Consider the following 16825-nt stretch of genomic DNA (forward strand, 5'->3'; position numbering starts at 1 on the left):
ATCAGCTATCAAATCAGCTTACGTTTGCGGCATATTATTTACACTCTTAGATTAGGTCGTTTAGTGAAACAGAGTGCTCTTACATGGAGTACACATATGGGATTCTGTAAATGGCCTGAAAAACATCAACGCAAATGTTATGGTTCGAGTAGTAGTTGGGTAAAGTAGACACATCTCTTCCTCACTGACGGCCCAGGGCCCTTTAGCAAACATGCCCCACCTCAATCCGCCTGGACCCACTCCCTCTTCTTGCGACGGAGCCAATCGATACCTACGCGATACCTCAGGGCACGGACCTTAGACCTCCTATCACGTACGACCTCCGAATAACTCTGTGTACGACTCCCGCGCCCGAGAAAAGTGTATCCCATTTATTACTATCACATGTTCGCGAAACATACAAAAGGAGGGTATTTTGGCCTAATGAAAAAAAACTTTACCTACCCCTGTGGTGGCGGGGTACCATCTTGAGCCCAGAGTTGGTGGGTTCGATTCCCGCCTAAGTGAGTTTTTGTCCACCTAGACCTCGGGTGTTTGTAATTGTCTTAGTTATTATTTTCAAGTTTTAAAATCCGATGTAACGGCCTAGTAATGGTTGCTTTCGGATTAATGTTAAATAATTAAATGGAAATACTGTGAAAATATGTGAACAGGTTGGAATTCATGGTAATTAGGATTTTTACCCTTGATTCTTTTATGCTATTTAAGGTGAAAAAACGGCCGGTAGGCCAAGGAAGTTTCCAGTCAAAATATGCTTATTGAACTTAAATTTCTCCGAGTCGTACCTGAACACTATAATCACTGCTCTTTCAAGTTCATACAGCAATTAAAGCAAAGAAATAGTTAAAACACGTTCTCGCATATTCAATGAATCTTGTAACGATTATAGCGTTTCAGATCAAAGGACCTCAGGTCCATATCTAAGCAACAGGTGTCTAGATAAAGTATTCATATTCACAATCAATGAAATATATGAAGCCAATAAAATATTAAAAAATAAATAAATTGAATATTTACACTAATCTCAGGAGAGGGATCACGTTAATATTTTCTATATGACTAAATGTTAACCGATATAAATAAAATTTTTCTGTTTAAAGTGTGGTCACTGTCTAAAATGTCAGAAAATCCTTGATCATTGTCTGTCTTTATGTTGTTAATAGCCCAAAAAGAAACATTTATTACCCCGCGAACATTTCTAAATGCTCATGACTACGGGTTATTACGTAAAGGTCATTTGCCGGAGGAACGCCCCTTCTTATACAAGAAATTTTTGACGGAGCGTAAAGTAATAAAAATGAGTATGTAAATGAAGTGTAGTTTTAATGTGATTCAAATGGTTAGCGTACCAAATACCAAGCAGAACTTTAAAGAGCTCGTTTTCTCAAAACATCTTGGTAATGTATAAAAAGCTTCACAAAACCAATTCAGTTTTCATGAAGCATCTACATGTATGAACAACCCAGCTCCAAGATCCAATATCCAGTATCAAACCCAGATCCAAGGGATCTCCTCTGTTTTCAAGCATATAACTGTACCATAGTGCAAAAATAACTGCCTAATATGCTTTCTCTATCTTTAAAAATGTGATAGCATCAATATGTTTAAAGGTTTTTTCGTGGTTGGTCAATTTAAGTAAGGCCAACTCCTCCTGCTTTCCGTGAGAGCGCCAGGTTCTAAAACGAAAAATTGAAAAATCAATCCCTCTTTTACCTTTCAACACGACACTATTTCAGATATATATAAACTTTTTGAAAACTCCAACTTCAGAAAAGACATGCACTCACATTGTTGTTAATTGATGATATCAATTCAGAAAAACAATATGCTGTCATTGGCACTATTTTTCTTCGGTGTAGCTTTGTAGGATTCTATGATATAAATTAACAAAAGCTTAAAAATGTTTTAATAATTATTTTAATAATTTTTATTAATCACTATTGTGCGCATATCGTAAGAGGCTACTAAAAAATAATATGAATTCCAAACGCAGGCAAATATTCAATTGAAAAATGGCAGTGACATTTTAACTTGAGTGTGTCGCCTCGCAAGACATATAATATAATGCTGAAGAATAAAAGTAGCATTCTACGAGAAATTAATTCTGTTAAAACTGAATAACCACAGAAAATAACATATATCGCTGAAGTCAGACTAGGTCGGCCATATGGAAATTGAGTTCAAAGAGCGAACGATAGATTTTCCTGCTTAACAAAGTTTCCCTTTCATTTCCAAAATATTTAATTGAGAAAGATCATAAAAGTGATTTCAGCTCATAAACCCTACTAAAACGAAATGGAGGACCTAAATTAGGTACTGTAGAGTAGTTGTTGAGGTTTCATAGTGTGTCTGAATTACGGAAATTTTAGCGTATTTTTATACACTTCATTTTCCTCTCTGCTAAGCCTTCCTCTTGTCGACATCTGAGAGTCTCGGCCTGCCTCCTCTTGTCGAAGCATTCCTCCAAACTACAAATATACCTGCGTGTTATCCACGCCTCAATCCTCTTGCAACTCACATTTCAGAAAGCGTATATAGTGATCAAAATGTTTTAAATAGCATTTTTGTTTTACAGTTATACAGGTTTACATAAATGCGGTAGATTATCCTATCAATGGAAACTCCATTTAATCGTTACTGGCTGACATTTAATTCGGTTAGAAATTATATTTCATTGAATAAAATGCCAGGAAAAGTTTTAAGAAGATGGTATCAACTGAACCAAAAAAGAATTTGAAATCATCATCAATCTCTTTAATGCTTTTACCAATTCCCACAAACAACGCTGCAAATATTGAGGAACTCATTGCAACAGGTGGTCTTCAATGCCATTCAATTCTTCTCTCTTGAGAACTGACGCCTTCTAATATCTTTAAATCTCAACAGTGTTCCAAGCTATTCTGCCACATTGCCGTCCCGAATGAGTAAATAAAAAATGAATATTCTATATAACATCAAGGGACAGTCTATATTGGAGTCATCTACCAAATGAAGGATCAGCTTTTCAACATATCCCGGCTTTTATTATTTATGTACATAACGGTCGAGAGCAGAAAAATCATGTGGGAATATTTGTAGGCAAAATTCTAACATGCGGGAAGGCAGGGCTGGAGTGTTTTCTGAGGGGAGACGGGGATGGCAATGGGGGTAGGTGGCGCATTAGAGAAGGACTGAGGGTGCAAGAGGAGAGGGGTGAGCGCGCGTGGGAGGGGTTGGAGAGAGGTCAGCCGGAGGCGGAGACGGCTGGGACAAGTGAAACGACGTGACGTGTGGTGAGGGGGCGAGGGGACAAGAGGTTGAATCCGAGTGTTGGAGAAACAAGGAGCCGTGCGTCACAATGGAGGAGGCGGGAGGGGTGTGTCTGGTAGGGTCGACTACAAGATCCTTTAAATAATAGGCGAGCGTGGCGGAATGGATGTTGCCGAGGAATGGTCAAAAATCTGAAGGCGACGGCGGGTGCGACTCAGGTGGATGACCCTGCTTGGATCCAAGCCATGCAGAGTAGGGGGTGAGTTAGAAATTGAATACATTGGGGAAAATATGTCATTTAAGGGAAGGGAGATGGGAATTGGTCGACTGAAAGAGAACTGTCATGCATATTCGAAATTAATACGACCTCGATTTTTTCAATGGCGTCCGTTTTACAGTCTCTTTCCAAGGAACTGTTTATAAAATGGACAGTTTTGTAATAAGGTGCTTCCATGGGGTCCACTTTTTACTTTATTATTATCATATGCAAATTTGTCAATTCCAATAATTATTGTGGTTTTGGAAATGAAAAATAATAACTTTGTGATTCCACAGAATTTTTATTGTGATACGACCCGGGTTTCGACGTTCAACGTCATCTTCAGGTTCAGTTCATCTGAACTTCAGGTTCGGTTCAACGTCATCTGAAGATGACGTTGAACGTCGAAACCCGGGTCGTATCACAATAAAAATTCTGTGGAATCACAAAGTTATTATTTTTCATTTCCAAGATGAATCGATTCCATAAAGTCACGCCGGAAACCATTAACCATTAATTATTGTGGTGTTGTAAATTTGTTATGAGAGAAGCGGAATCAGCATATTTTAAAATTTCTCGTGTTCCTTTGAGCCGCGAACCTTCGCAAAGATTTTCTTAAAAATTACTCTTACCCTCTGATTGAAAGATTTAAGGTAAAAGTACGAATCCACGATCGTGGTATATTTTGGTAAATGCCTTATTTTGAAAACAGTTTCACAATAAGTTTCTTAAGAATTGACATGGAACAAACCGAGATACCCCGAGTGTCGAAGATGTAAGGCACTTCTCTTTCAATCGACCAATGGTTCCTGTCCTCCTATCCCTACGGAGTCATACGCTGAAGTTCATCAAAATGCGGAAATTTCACAGTGAGGACATGATCCGCCTTGGTTGGAGTAGAATCCCAATTACTGAATGGGTGACAACTCGCCCTGACAATGTGATCCTTTATAACCCCTAGAAATTCAAAGAACGAGAGGGCGCCACGGTAATTGGTCCAAGTATTCGCCGGTAAATCTATGGGAATTCGATCAAGGGAATGATTTTAAGACTGAGAAATTTCTATTGTGTAAAGGTTCGTATAGTCGACTCATCTAGGCTCACACCTCCGGCTGCCTTAATTATGACGCAAGGGTACTTGTTTTCCCAACGCCCGGATTCACCCTCACATTTCCTAATGCATCCACTGCGCAATCCATATCCCATATGCCGCCAACCTACTACCATCCCCTTTCATCTCGTCTTTAAAATCATTCCTGTCCCAATTCTCCCACTCCCATATGCTGATATTTCAGCATTGATCAATAAGGTACCTCTCGATAATAATCTGCAGAAAAGTTATCGTAATTTGCTTAGATGATGTGAATTCACTTTTTATGATTGCTGTTTAAAAAACCTAAGAATAAAATTTGAAGTTCAAAATTATTTCCTTACGATTTGCTAAAATGCTCAGGGCTTTACCTGGTACCTCCACCAGGTTATGCCGATGTGCCAAACTCGAAATATAGGGGTAGTAGCAAACAAGTATACCTCCAATCAATCAAAAGGGAGGACAGCAGGACGAAACATTTACTTTATATGAGCGTGAACGTGTGGTAGTGATGAAATAAAGTGAAAAAAGAAAATGTGAAAGAATTGTACGCACTATGAGTAAAATCGATGACTTTCTTGCTCACAGTATATTCGCGAAATTTCGAGACGTACAAATAACTTGTGGAAAAGTATAAAGAGGCATTGAAAACCGGGATTATTTATAATTAACGACACTAATTATTGTTGATTATATTACTTATCCATATTCTTTAATATTATATCTTACCCCCCTAATACAATAGTCCCTGTACATAAACTAAATGCATAAAGCCAGCGAGGAGACAACCAATTAACGTTAGAAGGCATATAAATCTCGCAAACCATTTGTTTTCAAATAGCATTCTTCACTTAGCCTACCTGGAATATTAGCGATCAATCTATATATCAGATTTTCAAACAATATCCGACACTACAATATTTTCTCACGCGGCCAAGATAAAAAATTCTATCACACTATCTTTAAATCTACAAATAATGGTTAATGGCAAACGAAATTAAATGCAGGACACAAGTCGTCTCCGTTCCTCGATATCTTCCTCCTTTTCAGAATTAATTAACTCGCAGAAGAGAGCAAAATTAACTAATCCTAATTAATGGATGTCAACAGCTTTTCGCAAAATAAAGCCATGAAAATAGAAATGAAAGCAAATCTTCTTCATTGCCAGAGATAAGAAGATTGATACAATCCATTGCTGAGTATGTACCCTGGGAATGTGGAATTAATTTCCGAGAGAGAACCACACACACACACACATTTGCCGAAGGGGGAGGATCCGTATGCACGATTACGGTAATTATAAACTTATCATTACGGTACTTAAAAAATATACTATGGTAGGGGCCTTTCTAATGTGCCCTTAATTATAATTTCAACAAATTTTTACATCGTTTCCAAGGAAGTTTGGGATACGAAGTTATAGTGGCAAGGAAAGTGTGGCTCATCTTGTCGGATGATATCTCAAGATGTAGAGGTTATTATTTCACCGCTACTTCTATATTTCTGACAAAATTACGTAAAAACAAATTAGACAAATATTGAAGGCGAGTAGATGAGCTTAAGAACGAATGAAACTGAGCTGATTATCACTTAGCACTTTATTCAGATAAACTTCATTCGAGTACTCTACCGGATTAAATTAATTTTCCAGATTGAAAGGATGAGAAGTGGTATTTCAAGTTGTGGATAACCAATATTCAGAAAATATTTGTTCAACAGGCCACGTTATTAGTCCTCGTGCCGTTATTCTTCTTTTAGAAGTATATGGTTAATAAAACCGGCGTATTTAGTAAAAGTTAGATACATGCCGGTTCAATTTAATAATGGAATGAGACAATGACAACATTAATCTACATTTATTTTCTGAATCTGAATCTTTCGTAACTCAAATTGGCTCACGTGATGAAAAAACATGATTAATTCTTTTTCCATCACAAATTTATAAAATTACGGCCTTTAATAAATACTAATTTAGAGCATATATAAAATAAAATAGTAGATTCTCAATTACGCGTCTCGTCATGAATATGAACTGGGAATTACCCGTAAACGAATGGTAAGCATGCCAGAAACAATAGGCGGTAGATATGCACGCATACTATAACACAGTTAAATGCAAATGCTCAATAGTTTTTTCTGCATTCATTTATATTATTGATTACATATAGTTTTATGAAGGCCATAGAATATTGGTAATAACTTCCTTGGTTTTCGACTTTAATTAAACAAATATTTACCGAATTTTTTTCAAAATTTCCTCGAAAGTGAAGAACTTTTCAATAACCATATTGGATTTATACAGATTGTTATTTTGACATAATTTTTTAAGTAAATTTTTTTCACTCCATAAACTAGCATGAATCAGTAGAAATCAAGATTTTCCTTCAGAATAATTGTCGAAAAAATAAGAGCATTCGTTTAACGAACTAAATTAGAACTAATAAATCATATCATCTGAACCATTATTTTTGAGTTAAATGTTTGATACATTGGAATGAAGGGGAAATAATTATTCTGTAGGAAACAAGGCGACAAAAGGTAATAGATAAAGTTGTAGTTCATATGATGAATTTCACTAAAATTATTTTTTAAATAAACATATAAGAGATGTCGTCCTACTCTGCTTCACAGTCAACGAGGAAAACAACAAGTATGTCGCTAATTGTAGATTTTGAGTGGTAACTTGTGAAAAAAATAAAATAAATTCGTACGATTTCGAACGATATACATGGAAAATGAAACACCAAATATAAATGGTGTACCCGGGAATATATCCGCTTTGAAATTATTCTACGATTCCTCCTCCACCCAATTCATTCTCGTTTCCCTACAATTGTTTCAACCATATACCCTAGCTCCTTTTTCTGTACCCTCCATCCTCCATCTTCACTTTGGTATTTGTATGGTGGATTTCCGAAGAGAAGTGCGAAAAGATCAAAAGCTGTCATCCAGGGAGGATAAAAAACATTCTTTCCGGTTTCGTGGAGGTATCAACTTTTCCGGGGTGTGCTATCCCGAATAGATGACAAATCCTCTCTGGATGACAAATAGAGTGGCATTTCTGACGGTATCGGGTACGGGAAAAGACGCAGGAGCAACGAAAGGCAGCAAATAAAATTTCTTGAATATCACGAAGGATTCATCGTAGAAATAACGCTAAGAGAAAAGGACTGGAGAAATAAAATTGGACTGCGGGGAAAAAATATGAGAAATTATTTTCAAACTCCAAATATTCAAATAAGAGATTTTTTCCAGAGTGAAATCCGTTACTTTTGGCCTAGCTTCAAAGAATCTGTACTTATTCATGTAATTGTGAATAAATATATCCAATAAGAGATGAATTGTGTATAACACGATATTTCACTGCATTATCATTAAGAACTTGCAAAATTCATTTCTGATTGCGCATTTGTTTTTATACCAAGGAAAACTTATAGAGTGTGAGAAGAACTGTGACATTTTTTTCTGAAGGATTTTGAGAATTCAATTTTAAAACACTTGAAAAAATGCAAATTTACTATCCCATTTCAGTCAAAGAGACTTCCATGTCTCTTTCTCTTCATTAAGTGGGTGCTTGGCACGCATACTCTGACGGCGATTGAAGCAATATGGTGGCATTCTATAGATATACGGATTAATTAGTCCAAAGAAAAAAATAAAGAAACCAAACATTCAGGTCGGATTTGAAATGAATTTTTTTTTCAAATTAAATAAAACAGTAATGATTTGAAGTACATGAAGATAATGAAAGTACCTTTTTGAAAGATATTAACAAAACAATGGTACACAAGATGTTTAAATGTGTACATGTCTGCTGGAGTTACAAGAGGAAGATATTTATTCTCGTGTATTCAAAACCACGGGCTTGAATCCTAAAATTAGAAGCATGCAAAGAAATATGTCCAATAATTTTCAAAAATTTGAATATACTGTTTTCTGGGGGTTGCTGATGGGTTATCAACAGATTTTGAAAAGTGAAGGAATAGCGATACAAAAAATGAGATGATATTGCTCAATAGACAGCACAGCAGTAACGTCGTTATAAATTGTCCGTAATTGGTTCTTTATGTCGCTATTCAATTTGAGCCATATTATTAGTGCGTTAGTTCCAATAATCTATTGCTAAGGATGAAAAATTCAATGAAGGATGAAAAACAGTCAATATTTAAAATAATTATCATAAAACTTCAGTACTGAGATTAGCGAGTGAAAGTGGTAACAAAGGTCGTCATTCTTTTTCATTTGTATACTTCGGCCAGAAACAATGAGCCGTCAGTGTACCGCTAAAAAACTAGGGGAAATGAATTATTTTAATTCATGCAAAAGCATTGAGGCTCAACTTTTTCATAGAGCATAGTCAGTACATTTTATAAATAAATAAAAATTATGTATTTTCACATATGAAATATTATGTTAATATCATGAATAATAACATAATTCATCCGTGGACTTTAAATTATGAGAATTAAAATTAAAATTTATTTTTAGATCATATGTTTTTGTGATAAAACTCAAGGTTACACATTCTTGTTATAATACAACGTTTAACCTGAGGGTGATCCACATGAATATGTATTCATACAAGAGACTAAGAATAGATTCTTGTATCAAAACGGTAAAATTACAACGTGAATATACTTATCACTTCCTTGTATACCCCTGCTGGAGAAATATTGCATTTAAGGATGCATGAAATGCAATAGCAATGGTACCAGGATGGGCGAGGGATGGGGTAGTAATAGTGAGAGAAAAGGATTGAATCAGTAAATAACAGCGAACACGTCAAGATTTGCGAGGCTGAGAGGGTAAGAGAGGAGGAGCTGTAAATTTGAGAGTAAATTGAACTAGGGAGAAGGATGGGAGAGGAAGGCGAGGAAAGGGGCGTGGGGCATATGAGGAAAGAGGAAACGAAAGGTGGTAGTGGGGACATAGCTTTGGTGGGGAAGTGATGGGACCTTATCTTTTCCTTCCTCATTCTCTCAGAGAGCTCGAATCCCTTTCATTCCATCGGGTGGAGCCGATGGGATGTAGGAATGACCCCAGGCCAAGGAGGAGAAGCCGGGCGGGAGAACGTGAAAGGAAATCAGAGGGTGATGGGGAGGGAGGCGGCGCCGAATGAGAAGCAACAAACGGGTCCAGTAGCGAAATAGTCGAAAGGGATCTCTCTTTCTCTCTCTCTAAGGAAGGAAAGTCGGAAAAAAAGACAGAAGGAGATACTTCTTCGGAACCTGGATCCTTAAATGTGGAAGTGAGTAGAGGTGGGAAGTGTTTCGTCGTGTATCCGATTCGGGTGTGGTCCAGCGAGTTGGAAACGGAGGAGCAAGGAAAAAGGAATGAGTTTGAGTAGTAGACAATGTTTCTCCGAATTTTCGCGTCTTGCTATGTTTTCTCTCGCCTCAGTTTCGTGAGTGAAAAGCAAGGAAGTTAAAGTGAGGCACGCAGGGGAAAAAATATGAGAGGAAGAGAGAGAAAGGTTGGGAGATAGGAAAAAATAACTAGATCAAACTCATGGAGCGGTATCGGAGAGATAAAATATTTTTTGGATGGCCGTAGGGACAATGTGCTTTTCCAATACGTTTGCTTGGAAGTGAGCAATTGAGTAGGAAGAAGTTAGGTCGTACACCCTGATGTCCGAAATCAGAAAATGTGACCAATAATGGAGATAAAAGAAGAGAAATAAGAAATTAAAGTTGATTGACTTAAATTCAGTCCCATAAACTAGTGCAAGAATTATAATTTTTAAAATAGGTATTCAAAAAGGATATTTTACATTCGCATTTTTCAATCTTGTGATTGACCACTGAAAGTCATTCTGATTTGGGAAATGATGGTAATCGAAAGGAAGTGTGGGAATTTGTAAGTCTAAGTATAAAATTTTTCCTCAATCAGTTCTTTCAAATTCTATACCTTTTTTAAGCCTATTTTATTTTTCCTTTTTCACTAAAATGTTGTAAGCTAAAATAATGATTTTTGTATCGCTAAGTTTTAATGAGAAATACAAGGGAGTTGTGAAATAGAAAATTAAATTTACTAATATCGGTTTTGAATATTAGCGTTGCAATATTATATATTCTTTGGAAACTATTGAAACTCATAGAAACCGGAATTTGGGAATCATCGTAGCTTTGAAAACGAGTGATAACCGTAAATCGGTTAAAAATACGCAGTCTATGCGTGATTTGACCGAATTAAAATTTACTCAAGGTAAGGAGAACACTGTCTCTCTATTATGGCCAAGATGAAGTGTACGATGATACGGTCGGCAGACGGCAGTTACGATAGGCAGAATTATTAGATCGTAGAAATATTGTTAGTGTTGCTTCAGGTTCGTAGCTTTCACGGAAAAAAATATCGTTAAAATACTAGATTATCAATGAATAATTAATGAAAACGAGAACTAGCCGAAAATGGGAAAGAAGGGAAATAATTTTACACGAGACGTTCATTAGGTGGATAATATTATGTTGAGGATTAAGTTTTGGCAAAATTTACAACACTTTAAATAAAAAAGTAAAAAAAAATTAAAGCATTTTGTCCTCGTAACGAAGACTAAAGTTTTAAAAAAGCGAACGAAAATACATGTAAAAGTGGATTCAGGAGGAACTATTTATAAAGATGTTATATATATATATATATATATATATATATATATATATATATATATATATATATATATATATATATATATATATATTCCGCCCCATTAAGAAGAATTTACCTAGAAAAAAATAACCTATATGGCCAAAAGGGAGGATGCCTGTGAAACAAATTATTCATGATTCAAAATGTAAATTTATCGGTTGTCTAAACTCAATATGCTATCTGTGAGGAAAATAATATTACTAAGTAGTAATTCTTTTCTAAGAATTTTAATCACGACCAAAGCGAAGTAAATCGGATACGGGAGTTAAGGTAAGGAAGTTTTAATAACAAAAATTGGCTGGAGCAAATAAACCATTATGAGTTAGTATAAATTAAAATGGTAAGAGTGGAAGATATCTTGCGAAAGGGAATGGTTAGTTTGAAGTGAGCAATTAAAATTTTCGATTAAAATACACGATTCAACCTCAGTCACGGATTCGTTCGCTAAGTAACAACGGTTCGATCGCCGTCGGAAAAGTAGTTGCCATAAAAAAAGTCCTACTTATCCAATTCTTGGTCCCGCCCGTTCAAACACCGGAATGCAGGTTTGGAAGAGCATCTGAAAGGAGGAAAATCAGTAATGCTCGTTGTGAGAGCTTAGAAAACCATCGAATTTGCGTCGTGATATTCGAAGAAAAAACTTCTTCCTACTGATGATGATAAATTAGACAGAGTCACATAATGACAATTGGAGAGAGCAGAAAACATATATTAAGGGAGGGATAAAAGAGGCCGTGGCCGAAAAAAGATGAAGTTGGGTGAGATGGTGAGGAGGAACTCTCTATGCGTCGATAAAATATGGGGTGAGAGATATATGTACAAGATGATGGAATCAATGTGTCTAGGAGGAGAGGATAAAAATCTGGATAATTCTAGTAGAGAATATAAGACTCCCGCGTCTCTAACGCGTAAATTGCGATGCAGATGAAATTGAAAGGAATAAAGCGAAGAAAGAATGTAATATCAAATTGAATGTCCAAGCTTTTGCTTGAATGGAACAGCGAACTGGAAATGCGGCTTAATTTTAAGAAGGAAAACGGACCGATTCAGGGAAAGAAGAGTGAATACCTAGTGGCCAGTGACGAGGAGGGTGAAAGCTTGGGATTTGAATATAATCCCCTCAAAGCAGAATGTATTCTGGGAAACATGTTAAATAGATGTCAATTTAGATTTCCTCGAATTTCCATTCATAAACTTATGTTTACCAAACAAAACTGCTAAACCATAAGTGCAACAACTCTTTATATAAACAAGGATGACGAAAAATCTATTTCATTGGGATTAAACACAGGAAACAAAAATATTGTTGGAACCTAATGTTTTATCATTATTTTCTGCATACGTCAAAATCGACAACTAATTATAGTATTGGATGTACTAATCTTAAGATGCACACATTGAATCTAAATATGCACGAAGGATTTATGTTCACGGAGGACAAATTACGGCGAGGTGAATTATTTTAAATGGTAAAAAAGAGCAGCATATATAAATCATCCATTCAGTACAAAATGCGTAAATTATTTAATAAAAAGACATTTGCTGTCAATGCATACATTTTATTTACCAACTGAGATTGGTTAATTAAAATTATCAATGATAATCAGTATTAACGTTAATGTAAAACCACTAACGCAGTAATTAACCCGAAGGTTGGTTTGGTAGATGATGGTAGAGTTCACCCGTACTAAGCCCGAGGACGTGCGAAATTCACACATCAGGTTATAAGGGTCAGTCCCTTTCTCTGTGCCGGTAATGGTTTCCCAAGAATATCTGGTACCCGAAAAATCACACATCTTGGTTGGAGCTGACGGTGCCCAGAGAGGCTTGCCCGGGAATAGAACCCGGGTCCTCCGATTACTTAAACATATCTGTCCAAATTTCATAAAAGCTTAAAAGAGAAAAGCGTTCTAAAGGGGATCGAGATGGTGAGGGGGCTAACGCACTGGCTTCCCGCCCAGAAGGCCCGGGTTCAAATCCCGGCGGTGGTGAATACTTTTCAGAGGTACCTCCATCCCTACTTAAGGGGGTTTGTGGAAGGCACTTTGAGTGAGTACGCCGCCCGTCGGATGGGTCGTTAAGCTGCGGACCCCTTGGCGCCTTTCGTAAAGAGTAGGCTAATGCCGACGCCGGGTTTCTCTCCACCCTTCATCCTTTCCTGTCCATCCCTAATGGCAAAAATGACCTCAGCTGTCAGTCGCCTCCCCTAATACTACAAATAGCTTTCTAAACAGAGTGTTTGAAAATAAGTTTTTTAATTGCGAAGTAAAAGGAAATGCAGGTAACGCAAGTGGTGATAATTTTGATGGGGGAGGAATGAGCAGAGAGAGCTCACGCAAGGTTACATGAATTACCTCCCAACCACTTAATGCACATTTCCGGCTTCCAATTGATTGAGAATCAGAATGGTGACGACATAGGAATGATTATATGTAAATTGTAGTTTTTTATTGTCATGAAAGAAGGACATGTTACAATTCCGAACGAATTTGATTGAGAGACATCACACGAAGGGTTCAGGCACATTTATTTTCTCTAGATAGCTTGCATCGTAGCGTAACTTCTAAGAAGAATTCACCTAAGAGTGCATTAATATTTGATTGGAACTAGTTCTGGGAAAGTAAAAAAATTGTTATTATATTTTTCGACCTAAAAAATGTTTAAATATAGAGCAAATAGCATATTTAAGCTCCTTATCTGCTCTGAATAACTTCTTACCATTTTAGAAAAATAGACATCAGCATACAAACTAGATTTTCCATAAAGAAAACTAAAAGATAACATTAACTTATAAATTAATTTTATTGGAAAAGTTGTAAACGCAGAACTGGTCAATCTGACAAAAAAATTCCATTAATATCCAGAATGATATCAGCTATTAATATTTCATAATGGAAACCACTAAACATTTCGGAAAGCATATTTGAAACCTTGATATAGGGTAACAGAGAAAAATACTATATTAAATTCCTAATATTGCTTATATTCTTTATATTTTAGTCAATCAAATTAATGTAAGATTCTCCGTCCTTTCAGCTAATGATTACATACGTTTAGTCATTTTGGAAACCGTACGAAACACTGGGAACTAGGACTGGGAACATATTGTTTCTATTTTATGCTATACATGTATGATTTTTTCAAATGACTTTTTTATGTTACCATATCACCATGCCATGAGTTTTTAACGACTTGCTATGCTTTTGAACCTTAATGGCACTCCAGTCAACCCTTCTTATGAAAAGAATAACTCAATAGGCTCAATCTCTTACATTCTCATGATATATTTTTCCCCCGGGTTAATCTGATAAAATGTGATCTATAGACCCCACCTTTACACAAGACATACATCTTAGCCTTACGTGTGCCCTACGTCCACCTCGTACGATTTGGAAAAGCGGCTGACTTCCACATCATGCCGAGGAAGGAGTGGGTAAAGTGCATTCATTCTGTAGAAGGGAATTTTTGTCGCACAGCTCTGAAAATCTCCGCCTGTATCACCGGATAATGGGTACACGTGTGTGCCCTACAAACGAACGCTTGCGGCTAGCGCTATCGTGCGCGTATCATGTTATCGACATTTCCGCAGTGCGCACAAAAAAACAACAATGTTTACCTGTATATTACTCTACAAGGTCAGTCACAAACATGGCGATGACATATAGACACAGCATATATATATATATATATATATATATATATATATATATATATATATATATATATATATATATATAAACACAGTAATCAACCCGAAGGTCGAATTAGTAGGTGATGATAGAGTTCACCCAGTTCACCTGCGGCCGACGGCGTGTTAAATTCACACACCATGGTACGGGGGCCAGTTCCTTTCCCTTTGTCGGTTATGGTTTCCCATAGCTTGGGTGGAGCTGAAGGTGCCCAGAGTGCCTTGCCCGGGAATCAAACCCGGGACCCTCCAGTCAGTATTCCAACGCTCTATCCCTGGACTACCACGACCCACATATATATATATATGTATATATATATATATACATATACATATATATATATATATAAAGGGTCCAGGGATAGAGCGTTGGACTACTGACCGCAGGACCCGAATTAGATTCTCAGGTTGATAACTGTGTTTATGGTATATATATATATACATATATATATATATATATATATATATATATATATATATAATATATAAAATATAAACACATACGTAGTTTTGACGTTTCGACGGCTCAACCGTCGTCATCAGAATGGCGTTCTCGGGAAAGAGCGGAGGAGAGGAACGGGACCAAAAGGAAATGAACAAGAAGGTGGGATGGGATATGTGCATACAAACGCACATACGCATATATATAAATATATGCGTATGTGCGTGAGTGTATATAAATATATATATACACTCACGCACATAGACAGCGTAACTTCCTTTTTTCAAACGCAAAACTCTGTCAAAAAAGGAAGTAATGATGCCGCACCCTGTACATTTATACGTGAAATCACAATGTGCCATGGATTTCGGCCGAGATTGTAAGATATGATGACATAGTGGGGGGATGAGATAGAGGGGATGGTTAGAGAGCTGTAGATGGCTGGATAAAGAGAAAAGACTGGGAAGAAAACACTTTAGGGATATGCAAATGTAAATATTCGATTAAAGAGAAAGCCTTCTTCGAGATCGTGCTTGTGTGAGATAGAAAAGAGCAGAGAAGTGGTTACGTACAGTAGGTTGGAGGAGGGTATTAGTAATTGAACTAGAAGAAAAAGCTTTGAGATGACTCGAGCGTCTTTCGGCGTTTGGTTGGTTGCGCGGTTTGGTGGAAGGCGAATAGTGGATTTGACGCAGGGAAGGTGGTGAGGTAGTGGCTTGGTTTGAAGAGATGAAAGCACAATACTGATTCGGAATGAGAGAGGGAGCGAGAGAAGGTCTCCGGCTACTATTGTTGAGCGACTGAAAGCAGCAGTCGAGTGGTGGATTGGCAACTTCAGACGGAACTTGCCTCTCTAGAGGAGGGAGGTAAAACACAGTCGCGACTTCCCAATTCGGCCATTTCATCCCCACCCGCCGACTCATCTTACAATACCGAAGCCTGATTCTGTCTTTAGGAATTTGATTCGAAAGTCGTGGCATTGTTCGCAGGAGGAAACTTCTAAATTAGTGAGTGCTGGAGGAGAAGAAAGTGGGGAAGAGTAAAGAGTATGCTTTCCCGTATTATGCAGGCTGCTTCCGAGAACTCTGCCACCTAAACACTAGTAATGACCGGGGCGAGATTCTATAAATCACCCAGAAAACGAATTACTGAAATGAGGAAATGGATAGTTGGCCAGGACTCTGGATCAGAATCTTGAATAGGAGTTGGAATCACAGAAATTGCCATGAGTGGTTTGAAGAAAGAATTTATAGTTGTCTCTCAGTGAGTTTTAATGCGTATTTCATTACATGACAATGAATAGAACGTTATCACTGTTATATACGATATGCCATTAATATTTCGTCTTGGGCCCTTTTACGTGCTATATTTCTAGTGGATGACGCTGTAATATCAAATTTAATTATTCTTGGAGAGCACGCCGTGTGTATGTGTATATTATTCAGTCATCGATAC

This window comes from Hetaerina americana, unplaced genomic scaffold (assembly GCF_022747635.1).
Source record: "Hetaerina americana unplaced genomic scaffold, ioHetAmer1.1.p SCAF_3, whole genome shotgun sequence".
NCBI lineage: Eukaryota > Metazoa > Arthropoda > Insecta > Odonata > Calopterygidae > Hetaerina > Hetaerina americana.